This window comes from Glossina fuscipes, unplaced genomic scaffold, assembly GCF_014805625.2.
Source record: "Glossina fuscipes isolate IAEA_lab_2018 unplaced genomic scaffold, Yale_Gfus_2 0, whole genome shotgun sequence".
Lineage (NCBI taxonomy): Eukaryota > Metazoa > Arthropoda > Insecta > Diptera > Glossinidae > Glossina > Glossina fuscipes.
This window is the reverse complement of record NW_023998414.1, coordinates 40,849,552-40,867,191: the sequence shown is the minus strand read 5'-3', so window position 1 is coordinate 40,867,191 and position 17,640 is coordinate 40,849,552.

Sequence of the window (17,640 nt, the reverse complement as noted above, 5' to 3'; positions counted from 1 at the left end):
ACTTAATTTTGTTCCACTGTTAAATAAACTTAACCAAAGATGCTCTCTTTAAGTTCGTATATGTAACAAATAGGTGACACCGGAATTATAATAAAGATTAACAAATGCCGAAGGTTTTTTTCCTCCTTCGATGAAATCAATCCCCATAGCAGATCTCCCTTAATATTTATTAATCCTATTAACATATTTTCATTTCATGAAAGATCTTCACTCACTTTTCTTGTTCAAAACTGAGAATTTACGTATTATTCACAATACGTGAATGTTGTTAATTTTAAGAAATATTGGAACTTATGTATTGAACTTTTTTTAAGTTCGTTTCACTTTCGATGACAATGGTAGACCAATTACCCTCATGGTTGGAAGTTGTAGCCTAATGCCTTACATGTTCATATTTAATTTCTTTAACACCCCCAAAGATGCCTTTACAAGCGCAATTAATATGTAGAATGGCTAGTTTAGAGAATGTTAAGCAAAATCGCGCCCACTCGTTTTGCTAAGTTCTAAATGGACGCATATCTTTTAAATTGGAATAGCTGCTCGAGTCCAAGTAATATAGTGTTGACGTTCACATTTTCAAATATTGTAGAAGACAAACAAATGAAACGAATTAATTATTTAAGGTCTTTTACGTTCTACACCATTTATGGTTTAGGGTAAATTAAGTTAGTGCGGACGTGTGTAACGCCTAGAAGGTCTTAAAATACACCTACTTTTTATTATATCGATTTAAGCTTGTCTGTCCGCCTGTCCGTCTGTCCGTGGGTTTTAATGTTCGGCACACTGACCTATTTGACCCAACGATTATTGAAAAGGAATATTGAAAATCGTTCGAATCGATCCAATTTTGCAGCCACTACCCATACAATGACATATAGTAATCTCAAAAGTCGTTATGTCAAACTATCTCGACAAAAGTTGCTGAGTAATAGTATTTCGACGTTCTATATCGTTATCAAAAATCTGGTTCGGCTGGGGCAATTTTTTAAAACCTCTCTCTCACTTAGCCGTTCCTACGAAAACTGAATCGTTTTATAGTAAAGACATGTAATATTTGATATTTGATGGTGAAAATTATTACATAATAATCAATTGACACCGAATTTGGACAATGACGATCTACTGTCTCTAAGTGTGCCTTTGCATGAACGTAATGTGTAACTTTTGGTGTATTATTGTCAAAACGAGTTATAAACATTATTAAACGAAGTCGTATAGGGTATCCAATAGTCGGTCTTATCCGACTATAATGTTCTTATTTTATTCATTTTTTTTCAAATTTTCCACCTCAAATGACGAGACCGTAAGTGGGTTGTTGTAATGAGAAAAATATTTGATTAAAGTTATGGGAAATATTGCTCTCGAATGAATTCCGAGATTAATTTAGATTGTTGTTATTATATCAGCTATTACATGAGTAAGTGATGCACAACAGAAAAGCTTCAAAACTGACAGTCGCCGTGAAATTCATGCGATTGCAATTGTCTTGAGTGTCCCTAACAAAATAATGCAAACGAATACAATTCGCTTTTATGACTTGATTCATAATATATTTCATGCTATGTGTCTGCATTGAATGTCCTTACAAAAAAAAAAAAAAAAAAAAAAACAAGCAAGGAACACGAGAAAAGAATTATCTGTAGTGTAAATCGAATCCAGAATACCCCGCATATTAAATATTGTCTGTTTAGCAAATTATAGAAGTGAAAGCCTTGTGTTTCATAGTTGCATACAGAAACCCTCATGCCATTCCTTTCGGAACGAACAGCCGTAACGTCGTGATTTCTCACACAATTCCGTACAGATTCACGGTACAGCATATGTTATATCCTGGGCAGCGCAGAAGGCTTCCGTTTAGCGGCCGATTCGATACCGGTAGCAGTGGAAACAGCCATTTCCGCCAAATATTTTATGCACCTATGTATCCTATTTATGCAATACTTTGTAGTAGAAAATACGATCGATCGTTCATGCGAAGAGCTACTTCACTTATAGTCCTATTCGCGGAGACGCAAGTTGCTAACATGTCTCTCGAACTCTAAAGCCAGATTTCTGTTTTGCTTTGCTATGATATATTCATTGCATACTCAGCGCCTTCTAAGATGTTATGCGAGTCCACTTGTTGATCATGGTTAAAGAAGTGGCCTTACGTAAACTACGTGACCAGACTGGTACTGAATATATAACAAGCTGTCATCGTTCGAAGCAACAAATGTCTCGCATTCAGATGAGAGCATAAATACTTGATTGTTGGTAGACAGATGCCATTACTATATGTTGAAGGTAATGGCTTCTCATCGTTTTTTATTTGTCACTATCATTATTATCGCGAAATGAACGAGGCGACGGGGTAAACGCGAAAGCTCTTCAATTTCCTCGACTGAAGGATTGTCGTGAATCCAAACCACTTCTTGTCGCGACGTATTGTTCGCTAAACAGGTGTGCATTTACACCAAATATGATAAGTAGATTCTTCTCCCGAAGAATCTGTATAAATGGCTGTCTGAGATATCCTCAATGCGCGTATATAAGCCACGGATGTCATGGTTGGTGCGGCCTATATTTGGTGTGGTTTTACCGCAACTTTTTCATGCGCCAAAGGAAATTTGATTGCTCCTCACAGCGATGTGGTATATGTGACTGGTCGCGTTATACCTGTGTCTGGTCTCTTATGGGATTAATGACAATCTCCGATTTCTTCGTCCAAAGGAGCGGGCCAAGCAGAGATCATTGCGGGCCCTTGGATCTGTGAATTGTCTGTTCGGTAAGCGCTTAACAAACGCATACACCCGATAAAAAAAAAAAAGGAGACATAACTGTTTATACAATATGTTAGCAATATTGTGCGAAGTATCCGATTGTACAGCATGCAGCAGAAAAAGGCCATTTTATTTACTTGTTTGCTTTTAATTAAAAATTTAATTGATTTTTCTTACTCTTGTCGCTGGTGGGGCTGTTGCGATTGTAGGTCGTTTGTATGTTTAGTATTTACACAGAAGAATTGATAAATCCAATTTTCCGATGTACGTAGGCAAGTACATCTTCCTGGTTGTGCTAACAAATTCAGATTGCATTGCATTGAAAAAAAAAACAAAAAAAAAAACCGTCGACTTTGTTAATAATTATATGATTTTTATTTTCTTATATAAATTTAACAAAGTTGCAAATTGTTTGCATTAAATCATTGTGTCATCTTGTCTGGCTGTCCGGTAAATGAGAAAAGGCGCTATAACGTGAATTAAAGGAGTAATTGTAAGTAATCTTAAGACCTTACGAGAACTCATTACAACATTAGGAAATGAAAAAAAGATGAAAAGATCGTATTATTCATTAATTTTTATTTAAGGTACACCTATGGTGCTTAGTCGTATCTAGCGAAAGGCGTTGACATCTTAATCAATAAACTATGAGATTGTCTGTCTGCTGTAGTTGACTAGCTCAGGTACCCGATCCGCTATTGCCCCGCCTTGGTGATTACGCATTAAGTGCTTATGAGTCTTGGAAATTTCCTCTCACTTGACATTCAAATCCTTTAGAGAATTTATAAAAGAATGCATTGTTCTCACCTACATGGATCTAATTCAGACAATAAGTGCATGCTGAACAAGATAAACTTAGAACCATCCAGCTCTCCATGAAGAGTGCTCGTCACCAAAATTCGATTTCAATTATATAGCAATAATTTCTTTATTTTACGCACCACAAAGATCACGACTTCTTTGCTGTTATTTGCGCATAGCATAGATATCCGTGCTTCAATTTGATCACACGATCAAATCCCACCCGATCATTAAGTAGAATTTAGGTAGAATTTTTAGGATAGGATTGTGTCATGGGTTATTATGTTAGAGAAAAGTATTCCTTTTTATAGCCTGGAATGTATTTATCAATAAATTGAATATAAACAAATTTTATTTGTTAAAAATATATACAGGAGCCCGTCGCGTAACACGGTACTTGCAAAGCACGGGCATCTTGATTTCAAAAAATTAAATATGAGTTTTTATGCACTGCGCTAGTTGTGGTACAAGTCATATTTAGTTTATGTAGACGGCTGTAGCGCAGAGACGGATTTGAGATGGATCCATCTTCTATTATACCGTTCAATACATTAAACTTGTCTGTCCATCTGTCCGTTCGATGTCGGTCCCTGTACTCCTGTCCTCAATCTACAGGTTGCAATTTCTTCTGTATTGTAAATGTTCTCAGCAGATGGATATACCCTTCATCCTTCGGTGATGAGCGTAGATACATGAATACTTGATAGGGTCTCTGAACCTTTCTTGACAGAATAACTATACCCTGCATATGTCGGTGATGGCTACAAATATTGAATGATGCATATTCAGCATATGGGTATGAAAATCCCAAATCCAGTTAATTCCAGCTAAGTAATTTTCCCAGATAAGAAGGAAAAACCAAATGCTGGAAACAATTAGCGGGAAAAGCAGACAGGTATTAAACATAAAAGCTATGAATTTGGGTATAATAACTTGCTTGTAAAAATGTATATAAATTGAATACTTTTGGAAGGGTTTGTTAAGCTAGTCGGTCAAGAACATAGAAGTCGAGAGTATGGCCAAAGTAAATTGTGAATAATCCTACATTTAAGGAACATAATTGTAAATAAAAGAACATTGAAGTGTATTTCTCTTGAACAAAATATCCACGGTCTAGTGATACGGGCTGTATCTTAGTAAAGCGAACTTAGTTTAGCGCCTATCACTGGTATAACTAAAATTAGTTTTCATATTAGGTTTTAATTAACTTGTTCACTATATTCAATTCAAGTTCGTGGTAAAGTATCTTGCACTTGCAAGTGCATAGAAGTGCAACGAAGCATTAGACAATCATCTAACTAGGTCCATGGGAAGCCCGTGCCGTGTGCTATATAAAAGTCAAACGCTTCATAAGCACAATCCATGCAATTATCCCTCTGTTGGACAAATGCTATTCAGATTTATTTTAATTTAGTTTTATTTACCTCATTGCATCTGAGTTCATTGATCGTCTAACTTGTTCACTTACTTATCAATCCAGTAGTTGTCTATAAGTAGTTTTGACTAAAAAGATTGTAATCCATATTTAAAGTCCCGTTTGTCCAATAGATCTGGCTTCAAGGAAAACGAATATGATTTGCTTACAGCTCAAGTCAAACCTGCAAAAAACTTACTTTCTCTATTCCCCTCTCCTTTTCCAGTTACCAGTCATGGTGAGAGTGATCGTAAGAGCAATCGAATCGAATTTATTTGCATTAGAGTTTGTCCGTAGGTCGCGACATTTTAGAATGCCAAACTTGAACACAAAACTAAGAACTAAAGTGTCACGGGACGGACAGACATGCGTAATAATAAATATTACATAGATAAGGATTTATTGTCTGGAACAAAACGGTTATATATATGTAAATAAACATTAAAACTTAATTTTACTCATGCCTTTCTTTATTGAGCGTAAACTAAAGAACAGCAAAGAGGGATTAATAATAATAGAGGCCAGGCAACGATGAGTACATTTCGTCTCTTGCATCATGCACGAACTATTAAAATCAAATTGATTGAAGAGCAGCTGGCATATTGCATTCGTACTGCATCGATGTAAAATTTTTTGACAAAATATTACAATTTCTGCACGCATCGCCATTGACAGGCAAAACAACAAGGATGTGTTTGCGAAAGCAAAACAAAATCACTCAGTTAATATTCCAGGCGTTAAAATGGTTATTTGCATTGTTATTAAAACAATTTCGCTGTGATAACAAGAGCAAAGAAGAGAAATGTAAATTAAATTTAATTAATTGAAGTAAAAAGTAAATGAAATTAAGTTTTGTGGCAAAAAGTTAATTATTTGCCACAAAAAAGGAAAAACAAAACATTTCTTGAGGCACAATTGTTCAGCGCGTTCTATAGAAGACAAGAAGTATGCAATAAACGCTTGTCAAGGCATTTCTCCTAACAGCACTACACACACTAATGTCACACACGTTAGGCAGTTTTTAGGACATCTCGTAACATCGAATCAGGAAATATGGTGTGTGTGTGTGTGTGTATGTGAAAATTGAAAGTACAAACATATTGTTTTTTCTTTTATCGGACCTGAAGAAAAGTTTGGACATTGAACTGATTGTGGAATTTGTTGAAATTCCGGCACTTCTTACTATCAATAAGTCGCAAAGTAGAGCAAGTGATTCTAGAAGGAGATCTAGCTTTTTCCAATGAAAAGGCTGAAGGTGACCAATTGTTTCAACTAAGGTTCAAATTAACGGATATAGTGAAAAAAGTAAGAAAAAGCGAAAAGGAACGGAAGCAAAAGCAGAAGCGGAAGATGAAAAAGATATAGAGAATAGCGAATAACTTTTGCAGTACACCCTCAAGGGTAGCACGATGTGAAAATTGAATGATTAAACTCGACAGTCGACAGAGAGTATAAGAAAAGCTCAAGGCATAAGATCGAAACTTACATTCGATTTTTAAAGCTTTTTGTAACTTTTGTACCTTATGCCATTTGTGACGCAAAGGCGGTATTAAGTTTGGGCGGGGATATATGCAACAACCAGAAGGACTTGAGATAGACCCAACCATTTATCCATTATAACCGTCGACTCAAAAGGTTATTCTGTTTTCTTCTTCTTGTTCAATTTTTGATGAATTTTGGCGCACCGACGACGACGTTGCAAATGGTTCGGATCGGATCACCTTTTCGATCGCTTCCCATATAATGCCTTATTTTGAAAATATGCTGTACGGCTGAGTGTAGGGTAGTATGGCCTATTCAATGTTGGACCGTGCCGCAATATACTGTTCTTCACTCACTTCACTTATTTCACTTTTTGTTTACATGAACTTGCGCAGATTGCAAGTTCAATGTAACTTTGTATCGTTAAACTGGGTGTTGGAGTAAATAGTTTTTCAAAATGTCACAGTAATGGAAGGAATTTCTGCTGGCGGTATTCTTCGATATAGTGCTTCCTTTGCGTAGAGCTCTCGAATTCTCTCCCCAACATAGACTTTCCACCGTTCCGTTTCCTTAGCAAACAACAAGCATCGCCTTATTAAAGATTTCCATTATTAACTATTGTATCAACGTATCACGAATCGTCGAAATTGTCTTCTGCTTCTAAGCAATCAGCTTATTTCTCTTCTTCTCTCTTCTTCTCTTTTCTTTTGTCTTTTGCTTTAAAAAATCAATTTTTAAAGACATTTTTCTTATTTTTGTACTTTTGCAGATTTCCCCTCTTCCACCCTATGAAAATAGGTTGCTTCTGTTATCCTTACCGTCACTCGAGAAACGTAGATTTGTTCTTGGGGTTTCCTTCCTAATCAAATTAATAAATGGTGCAATTGATTCGCCCGCATTACTTCGTGAGATTTGCTTTAATGTCCCTAACCGCTTCTCTAGGTACTTTATGTTGATAAAGCTTAGTCAATGCAAATATAACTTTGAACTGTTTAACCCGCTCAGAGTTGTTTGCAAGAACCTTAATGATGTCTATCATCTATTCTCATTAACGGACTCTTTAAAGTCCATTAAAGCAATATTGCTCAACAAGCGCGATTTACCTATGTCGTACTTAAACTGATTTAACCTTAGATTTTGTCATTATGAGTCGAAAATTAATTTGTTGTTAACAATTATCGGTTGCCAAGCTTATGTATGTTTGCGATGGCTTAGGGGTTCACTTGCAATTTGGTCCTGTATCGGTTGTGGGCGTGGCTCTATGCTAATTGTGTACATGCTTTTTTTTTTTTTTTCTTTTTTTTTCCTCCTTATTTGTTTTATTGTACTTATACTAAGTTTTATTATTAAATAATTTTAAGATTTACTTAAGAGTCAATTGAACTCGACTGCCATTTTGTTTTAGTTGAGTTTCTTGTATAAGTGGAATAAATAAATAAATAAATAAATTAACGCTTATGTAAACAAATTCTAATCCTGCGGTCCGCCTTTCAAACCGTATATTTCTGCATTAGTAACAAGCAATGCAAGCTATGTGGTCAACCGATTTTGTGCATTGTATCGCCGCGCATAATGCCAAATGCAAATTGCAGTCCTTGTGCTTTGCGCTTAAAACCATTGGCACTTGGACAAATAGCACTGTCAGCTTTAAGATGCTGATCAGGGCCGTCGATATCCGTCGATTGTTTATGCTGCGGATTCTTATATGCGAAAGTCGGAGACATGAGATATATGAGAATATTTGTTTTTAGATTTGCAAAAAAACAAAATGGAAGCGTAAAAGCTTATTTGTGAAAACCGTTACATTACAGATCACAATTGGACGCCGATAGCTAGTGAGTATCGTATATCGAATATCGATCGATTGCAGTTGAAAAGCATTTGCGTTTATCAAAACGATCTCGCGACAGTAACCAGAAAATCTTAGCGCAAGGCGGGCGAGCAAGTGCGGTAAGCTCAAAAGCCATAGTTTCGGGGGAAAAAAAAAACCATTTTTTGGGTCATTTAAAGTTTTATCGTTCGATAAAAGCGTTTGGATACTGGTCTTGAATATTTAAGAAGTGCTTCGACAAACGAAAAAAAAAAAGGAATGGACACGAAAAGAATGAGAAGTTGTTGTTATCTTTTAATCAATCAATTGAACAAATCATTTCATCGCTGAATCATTTACTGCAATAAAAAGTGCTTTTAATGTCAAGTCGTGGGTGGGTGTGTTGCATACATCTGTAAAAGCATAATATGTTGTACAATATATGTAAAAATGGATGAAATGGATGACATCATCCTAGCACAAACACACACACACACACACACACACATACAGCTGGTCGAGTGATTGTAATAGTAGTGTCATTAAAACAACTATTTGAAATCATAAGAGTCCGTCAAGAGTGTTGCACATATATCTGTCGTATATCGTATATATTTATTGAGTGATGTGATATTGTGATCAAATTATTGGACGAAGAAATCGCTTTTCGCTCAAGCACTTTCATTTTAAGGTGGGGAAGGCGCGGCACTTATACTAATGACAAATCACTTGGGGGATTGCGTCGTACATGTTCATTACGCTGCCAGATAGCCAGAAAGAAGTGACGGCAATTGGTCGCAGCCTGAGAGGATTTCGAATGCTCGGAATTGAAAAGGACGAGGAACGTACACAATATAAAGCTTATGTGTTGGATATCCCATGTTCTTACCTAGTTTTTGTTTTCTTTTTTTTTGTTGTAAATAAAATTTCATTATTTCATCTTATGATGTGCTCTTATTATTACTGTGATTAAATTTTAATTTTCTATTAACTTCCGTTTACAGAGCGGAAGTTTTGGGGTTTAACGTGAAACTTTATTTAAATATTAGTCTGTGTGTGTGCTGCGGATTCATTATGAATATTGTAGTTGTAAAAAAAAAAAAAAAAAAAAAAAAATAAAAAATGAAGAAAACATATATAAATGTCAATAGACAATATTAAGTTTTTAATTATAATTTTTGGGAATTTTTTGTTTTTGTTGTTTTTATGTTTATATATATATATATATATGCATATTTTTGTGTTTATATATACATATAAATTAATGCCGGAAATGAGATAAACTAACGACCATAATGAAACTATTTAATATGAATAAATAAAATGAATGAATGAAAGAATGAGTGAAAGAATGAAGCTAATCGTTCAATTACTTTATATTAGTACCGAGGACAATATTGAACATACTTTTCATTTAGTTTGAAAAATCCAATAAAATTTAATATTTGCTTATGTCCGTCCTCTTTGTGTCCTCTACACTTCTCTGTATAAAATTTTCCAAATTCGTTGACTTCTTAGGTACGCAAGTAAATGCAAAATTTGTCGTCATCTTATTAAGATAAGATAAGAGTATGTATGTGTGGTATATATGCTCTCTGCATAAGGAAAGATATCAATTACGTGTTGATGAATGTAAATTTTGATTGTTTAAGTTAAATTTGAAGAAGCAAATTATTCGTTCATTATGCCTCAGGAGATGTGATGAATCACGGGTAAAACGGGTACACTTTCCTTGAATCCTTTTTCTTTATACGTGTTTTATATCTCAAAGATAGAACTCGTGGAAATGCCTCATCTAATTTAAAAAGTAATGAATTCGTCTTGCTTAGGTCCATCTCTCTGCCTACCCAGTTAATGCACATCAGTTTTAACTGTAAAGTAGCTAAGGTTATTGATAAGTTCAATGGCATCGAAAAAAATCTACGTTTAGTTGGCATATGTTATATGTGATCGGTTTACTTCCCTCGGAAGACACTCTCACTATACGGTCAGTCATTGTGATAAAACGGTCGATCATCTTTTGCATCGAAGTACTTCAAGCCCGAAACATTTTTATTGAATTTCGTTGACCTTAAAACACTTACACAGTCGACTGTTGTGGTGTATTATGACGAGAATTAATGAATGTCCCCATTAGTCTAAGTAGTGTAGGATTTTTAATAGTCGAGCCTGCCCGGCAATAGTGTTTGCAAAAGAATGATTGGGAGGTTATATGTGCCGGCTGTTCGCTATACAAAGCCTAACCACGACACTTGGTTGCGTATTTTCCCTGTGCATAAATATGTGTGCGCTACAAACGCTAACACTTCAGTTGTCCTCTTCTCTTTCTTTCTTATAGTAAAAGTTTAAAATAATTACAGTCGAGTGAGTATACGAAAATTTTTAGTCCGCACGCAACAGCTTCCAAAGTGAACTTGCAGTCTCGACATTTTGCTTGATATGCGAATTTCTTGGAGAAGAGTACTTAAAGTAGGCAACAGTGTAAGCAAGATGACCTTCATAAAGAAGCTGGATCCGTCGCAACAATGGCGAAGCTGGTCGATAGCATACTTGTTAGTTGTGTATAGGTTTTCTTCGGGGACCGGTCGGTAAGCAATACTTACTATTTAACCGCATAAGGTTCTGGCGTAATGTATGTTATCGAGCAGTGTCGCATCCGCAAAATATGAATCCGTAAAACTTTTTGCTTGTGTGTGGCGCCGCCCGTCAAAGGAGTTCCACGACCCGAATCATATGAGTCTCGATAATTCATTGAAAAACATATTACAGTTTTAGCCATTCCCGCTACTCGAGCGATCTAGTCCGTTCCATTGTTCTGTGTGCTTCTCGACTATGCGAATTCTTGAAAGCAGAAGAAGCTTCGATCTTCGAAACAAAATTTTTTGTTTGATTTTCGTAGCGAAGCTTGAAAAAAATTCCCCTAATCCGCCAACAAATTGAAGTTTAGAGCTTTGCCAGACAAGGGAAATCTCTTCAATTAATATTTAATGTTACGTAAGCAAGATTGTAAAGATTTATGGTTTCATATTTTGTTTTTGTAATGCCATTAAAATTATATCTAATCCAGTTAACAAAGAATCATTATTTTTTGCTCTCAAGTAAAGTGCAGCCAAAGTAAGTCAATGTGTGCTTCCATCTGAACCATTATCTATCTATGATGGGGTGTGTGTGCGCATTCATGTGACCTTTTTCGTAACCTTTACGGTATTTACTTTCTATAGGAATTAAAAGTCAGCACCAGAGAGAGCATAGAATATGAAGCTTTTTTCATTTTTTATCTCTCATTATCCGTTACCCATCGAAGTGGAGTGTCTATGCAGGAGCAGTGATTTAATAATGTTTTAACACTTGGAGACCGAAAGGTTAATAAACACAAAAATTCTAGAATTACATTATCCAAGATATAGCTTAACAATATTTACGTTTCACTTTTCTTGCCAATAACTTTTAGTCCTCATTAGCCGCTCTAAAGATATTCAAATAACATAGCCTTGCTTATGTATATATATATATTTTTTGCAATAATAATTAAAACAAATTGTATATATGACGCTTCAGTAGTTCATAGTTTATGCCAACATTTCTTATTGCTGTTAAGCCAACTAACTAATTAGAAGAATGTTATTTTTTTTTTTTTTGTTTTTGTTTTTATTATTCATATTAATTTCTTTGTCTTTTTCTTCTCTCAAAAATTATGCAAATTTTGTAAATAAAAGTTGCAATAATCTCCGGTTTAACGGCCATAAACTATTTTATATTCTAATACTCGAGCAATTTGGCATAGTTTTCGCATTGAACGATCTTAACTACATCTATATCATTAGCATATATATATATATATATATGTGTGTGTGTATGTGTATATACAGAGATTACATCGATACATATAAGCATTTAGCATCATTTTTTGCATAAGGATGCTTGAACTGTTTGATGTGGTATTAAACAAAAAAAAAAAAAAGAAAAAAAAAAGAAAAAGAAAAAAAAAAAAAGAGAAAAGAACAACTTTAAAACTCTTGTGGGTGTTCTTTCAAACAGAGTTTATTAGTTCGTTCTCCCCTCTCAGCACACGCTCGTCCCGTTCTCAATCACTATTTCACCAAACTGTTGGCATCAATGTCCCTAATAAACTAACTAAAATGCTAAGGATTCCATTTTGCTGAGGGGACTTAACGTTTTATTATCCATGTTTTCTAGTTATTTAATCTGCGTGCATATGTATGTATGGATATATACATATATATATATTTATATGTGTGTATGTGTGTATGTGTGTGTGTGTGTGTGTGTGTGTGTGTGTGTGTGTGTGTGTCAATGTGTGCGAGCGGAGTTGATTTAAATTATTTTGGTACATCATCCAAAAAGTTTTTAGTGTAAAGTGCAGCCAAAAATATTTTCCATTTATTTTGCCAGATTTTCAAAAAATTCATACAAAATATTGTAGAGCAGTATGTGGTCGTATGTGGGTGTGCGCTGGCTTAAGCATAAAGCAAACTCTTTTTAAAATCAAACAGACAGATGAGAATAATATAGTCGTCGGTTATGCCTTAAGTAGCGATGCCCTATAGCAAAACTGAAAAACAATCGAATCCAATATACTTTCGATATGCAGGCATACGCTGATCGCTATCAAATCTTCATCTTGCCCATCTTTGCTTTATAATAACCACCACCTATCTCATCTTTAGTAATTTATTCCAACTTGTTCAGAAGCTCGGTAAGCTTGACTTGATTGACGGAATGCGTTATCACTTTTCATTGCCTATAATATCTGTAGCTTTGCAAAAGTTCAGACCACGTTCTTCCACTTATTGCGGTAACATAACGAAATGGGGCGAAAATGCCTACGCCTGTCATTCATCTGTAAAGTGTGTGTGTTTTATTAAAGCGTTTTGAAAGTCTCACCTTTAAACGCCAGGAGCGACATAAAGTGCGATTGTGGTAACGAATTTCTTCAAAGCAAATTTTGACAGCACTAGTATTTAGTTAACGATGATGACACACTTTCTTCAATCAACTTTTTCCATGAAATTTTAGCTCAGCAATTTCAAAATTATGATTTCTAGTTGAATTATAGAAATTATTTGGAATGCCTGCTAACCGGCAATCTATTTGGCATGCTAATGTTACATCGGGCGAGTTCTGCAGCCAATGATCAATTCACAAGATTCACTATATATCGTCATTCTTCGGGCAGTAAGACTTTCCCCTAAAAGCTTTTCAAAAAGAAAAAACAAAGTAATTTAGCTTAGTTAGGTATCCTGACCTGATAGTATACGAGGCAGCAAGCTTTTCAATTAGCTGGTGTTTCTTCCACGCAACTATTTACCGAGCTAACTAGCAAGTCATCTAACCAATGGTCCATTAAACCAGTCACTGGCCTATCTAATCACCCATTCTCCAAGCAGTTACATCTTCATACGGCTGCAAGCAGTTTAGTCAGCGAGATGTTTATACCAGATAGTTAATTATTGAGATAAGTGGCCTTCCAACGAGTTAACTGCCCATTTAAGGTCCCAAGAGGTCTTTTCAACCAACCCAGTAATAACCCAGTAGATCTCTGCGCGTTCAGTGCAGAGCTTTCAATGCAGCAATGCAGGCAGAAAAAGCAATTGTTAGCTACCAATTTAGTTATGCAGAAGGCCAGCTCTTCTAGCTCGTTGGAACTCATCTACCTACCGAGCAAGATAGGCAGCTTAAGTTAACTCTTAATGGAATTTTTAGAAATCGTTGCACCGATTTTAGTCGCAAACAGGAAAGTTTCATTTTTTGGAATAACGGATAATAATAGAGTGTCTCTGATCCATTCTTCATTTAATTAAATAATGTTGCAATTAATAGCCTCTAACTTGGCGAAGTATCTATGCATAGAAGATGGGCGAGAAAAGAATTGAAAACATGAAAAGAAGTAACTTCCACTTAGCTAGCTCGCGTATCAATGAAAATTAACATTGCGTCAGAGTTGGCCTTTTGGAACAAAGGACGTTAAAGGCAATCTTGATAGCGAGGAAAATTAATCTTTCATTCAAGTTCGTGCGAACTTCTTCCAACTTCTTCCGACATTTTCGTCTTCCTTCAACGGCCGCTCATCATTTATTATTGTAAACTAATATATAAAAATGGAAACAACTTCAAAAGTCGTTTTCCTTTTCAATCATAACATACGATTGAGTCACCCGACGAGCTTTTTTTTAATAGCGGGCTCTTTCAAGTGATTGATGACGCTTTAAGACAAATGATCCTTAAATTCATCACAATTTTGTTTATATCATTCATTTTGGTTTACCTAGTTCAGGGACCTGTTTTCAATTTCGTCTTTTAGCGGAACAAAAGCAATTAAATCATTTTTTTATTGCTTAATTGTTGCGCAACTGAAAGGTTTAATAACTTTTCGTCTATTTAACGTAGATAGAAGTAGCTGCTGCAAGCGTAATCATAAGTTCGATGTATCCTTGTTTTAATAGAAACTGATGTAGAGTACAAATAAAGATATGCATGTGCAAGTGCACATATTTATATGCTGGCATGGAATTAGAACAGATTGACAGTTTTCAAATTGCAAACGACATTTTTTCCTTCACTTTATATAAAACACGCACAGACACATCTATATACATATATATATACATATAGATATATATATAGATATATAGATATATAGATATATATGGATATATATAGAATCATGAGAAACGAGTAGCCTCGTTTTTAACAATTTTCACGTACTATTTATTTTAGTTATTTGTTCATAAATACAAATTTCTTTCTCTTTATGTCTTTCGTATTAAATGTAATCTTGAAATTATTTTCATTTTTCTTCCTTTTGCCTTTCTAAATTTATCTATCTCCCTCTCTCTACTCTGCATTCGTTCGCTTGTATGCTTATCCGCATCATTTTCCCCAATACCCTTTAACACCATAAAAACACAACAAGAACGAAATACTTTCATTAAAAATTGTGTTTCTCAGGACATGTCTAATACGTATTGAGGCATAGTTTCTGCGAAACACAACAATCAAACATTCACATTCATTATATATATATATATATATATATATATAGATATTATTTAAAAATATATGTATATATGTATGTATATGCCGCGTTAGTTTTGTTTAATAAAAAGGGCTGAATTATAACAATAGTCGCAGAAAATAAAAGAAAAAAAAAAAAAAAAAAAAAAAAAATAGAACAAATAAAACAATCAAAACTTGTGCAGAAAACAAGCCGAAAAATATATTTCTCTTTTTTTTTTTCATATCTGAAACGCGATCAAATAAAAAAAAAATTAAGAAAACAAAAAAAAAGCAGAATAGAGCAGAACTAGAATTGTAATAAACATATATATCTATATATATATACATATACATATATATATATATCTACATATACAGGGTACATATGTGTGCTTTCATATAGAGAAATGTAGAGTAAATTAAAAATCTTTTTGTATAACAAAGGCGTTGAAAAACTAAACGCAGAGCGAAGTTCATTGAACCAAATTAGCAGATAAATGAAAATATGAAAGTGAGGAAGAAAGGAATTATTTATGGCCACTAATCGGCCTCGAGTGCTTACGTATTCGCTACAAATAAAGCGAATTTCATCAAAATTCCTATATATTTATTTAGATCTAGCTTGTGAATTGAAATGCAAACGTGGAAGACGTAAGACCTTTAACTTCGCAAGTGAATCTTAATTTATTAGCAATATATAAGAGCTCTTAGTTCCCTATGGTTTGTTATATGCTCATAGAGTATACGGGAGCCAAAGGTGTTATTCAAAACTGATTCATTAATCAAGCCATGTTTGACTTATAATAAAATACTTTGTCACTTTTGCGTAAATATAACCTCTGTGTGTGTGTGTGTGTGTGTGTGTGTGTGTGTGTGCATTTTATGTGATCAAATCCACTAATAAATGCCTAGCGAAAGTGCTTGACTGCACTGATGAGCGACCGCCATTCGGGGAAGTGTTGGGACAGGGCTTCTTAACATCAAGAACTTGAGCTTGAGAGATGAGACTAACTACAGTTTACACTTTTATTTTACGGTTTAATGTGATTCCTTGGATACCCATGAATTACATTGAAGAGGAGCTCGATTTTCGGAGTCGGGGATCACTACTTCACACTATTAAGTTTACTCGTAAAGTTTTTCCGCTGAAATTGGTCGCTTCAAAAGGATTCGACAATGACGCGTTCCATTCTGTCAATATTCCATGTGTAGGTAACTAGATCTTTGGGGACAGCGTATAAATGTCAAGTGTTGTTTACAAGCGGTCAATGTGTAAAAAGATGTTCACAACTTAAAGAGCTCAAGCTACGGACATGATTACGTCGGCTTGGAGTGAAGCTGCAATAAACTGCAGTAAGCCAGCAACAGTTTGTCTTGAAAACGGTAAAGTTCGCATACGTTCCTTAAACCTTTTTCTGTTGGGCTTACTACCCATGACAAATCCTATGTAGAGTAGCGTCCGAAAAATAGACCAATCTACTTCAAATTTGGTTCACTTACTTTTTATGTCAAGCTACTACCATGAACAGATTTGCATCATAAAATTATGGAAATGAGGTCTTTTTGGCATGTAAAGGCTTACAATTGCTGAGAATTTTTTTAATAGATCCCTCTGGTCCAAATTCGGTAATTGGGTTGAATTCCTCGCCAATTCTGTGTTAAAATCTAATTTTCACTATGAAATATTGAAAATTAGACCATTTTGCCTTATAAAGATTCAGTTTTCCTTGGGGCGATTGTACAATAGGGGATTCAAAAAGTTGAAAAAGTTGGGTGTCGTAATACCGTTACACAGAGTGTGTTTTGTCGAAAACTTATGAAAATTGGTATTTTTTTTCCATATGACGACTTTTCAACGTAGTCGTGGGAGAGGGATTGGAAAAGTGGACCGATTCGAATTATTTTCAATAGCGTTCATCCTTGGTCGGTCTACCAAGTTTCATCAAAATATCTCAAAAATTGTGACCGGCAGATTGAACAGACATCAGACGGGCAGCGAAGCTTTTATTTCGCTCATTATTGTCTCAATCGAACCGTATAATAATAGATGGGCGTATCTTAAGCTTTTTTGGGGGGAAACATACGAGGGTAGGGTATAATTAATCAAAGTTAACAAATGTCACCCTCTGCTTCGTCAAATGCAACGTTCCATTTGTCTTCGCGATGAAATATCAAACATCATAGACTTTATCGATATAAAGCATACTTTTCATGAGGGCACTTATATGGGATGGGGCCCAAAAAGTGAACTAGCCTGGTCCTTATACCTTTTTGCCATAAAAAGATTTGCTTACGGCTGCATGGGACAAGATAGGAACATTGCGTCTATCCGATTCAAATTTTTCGCATCAACTTAC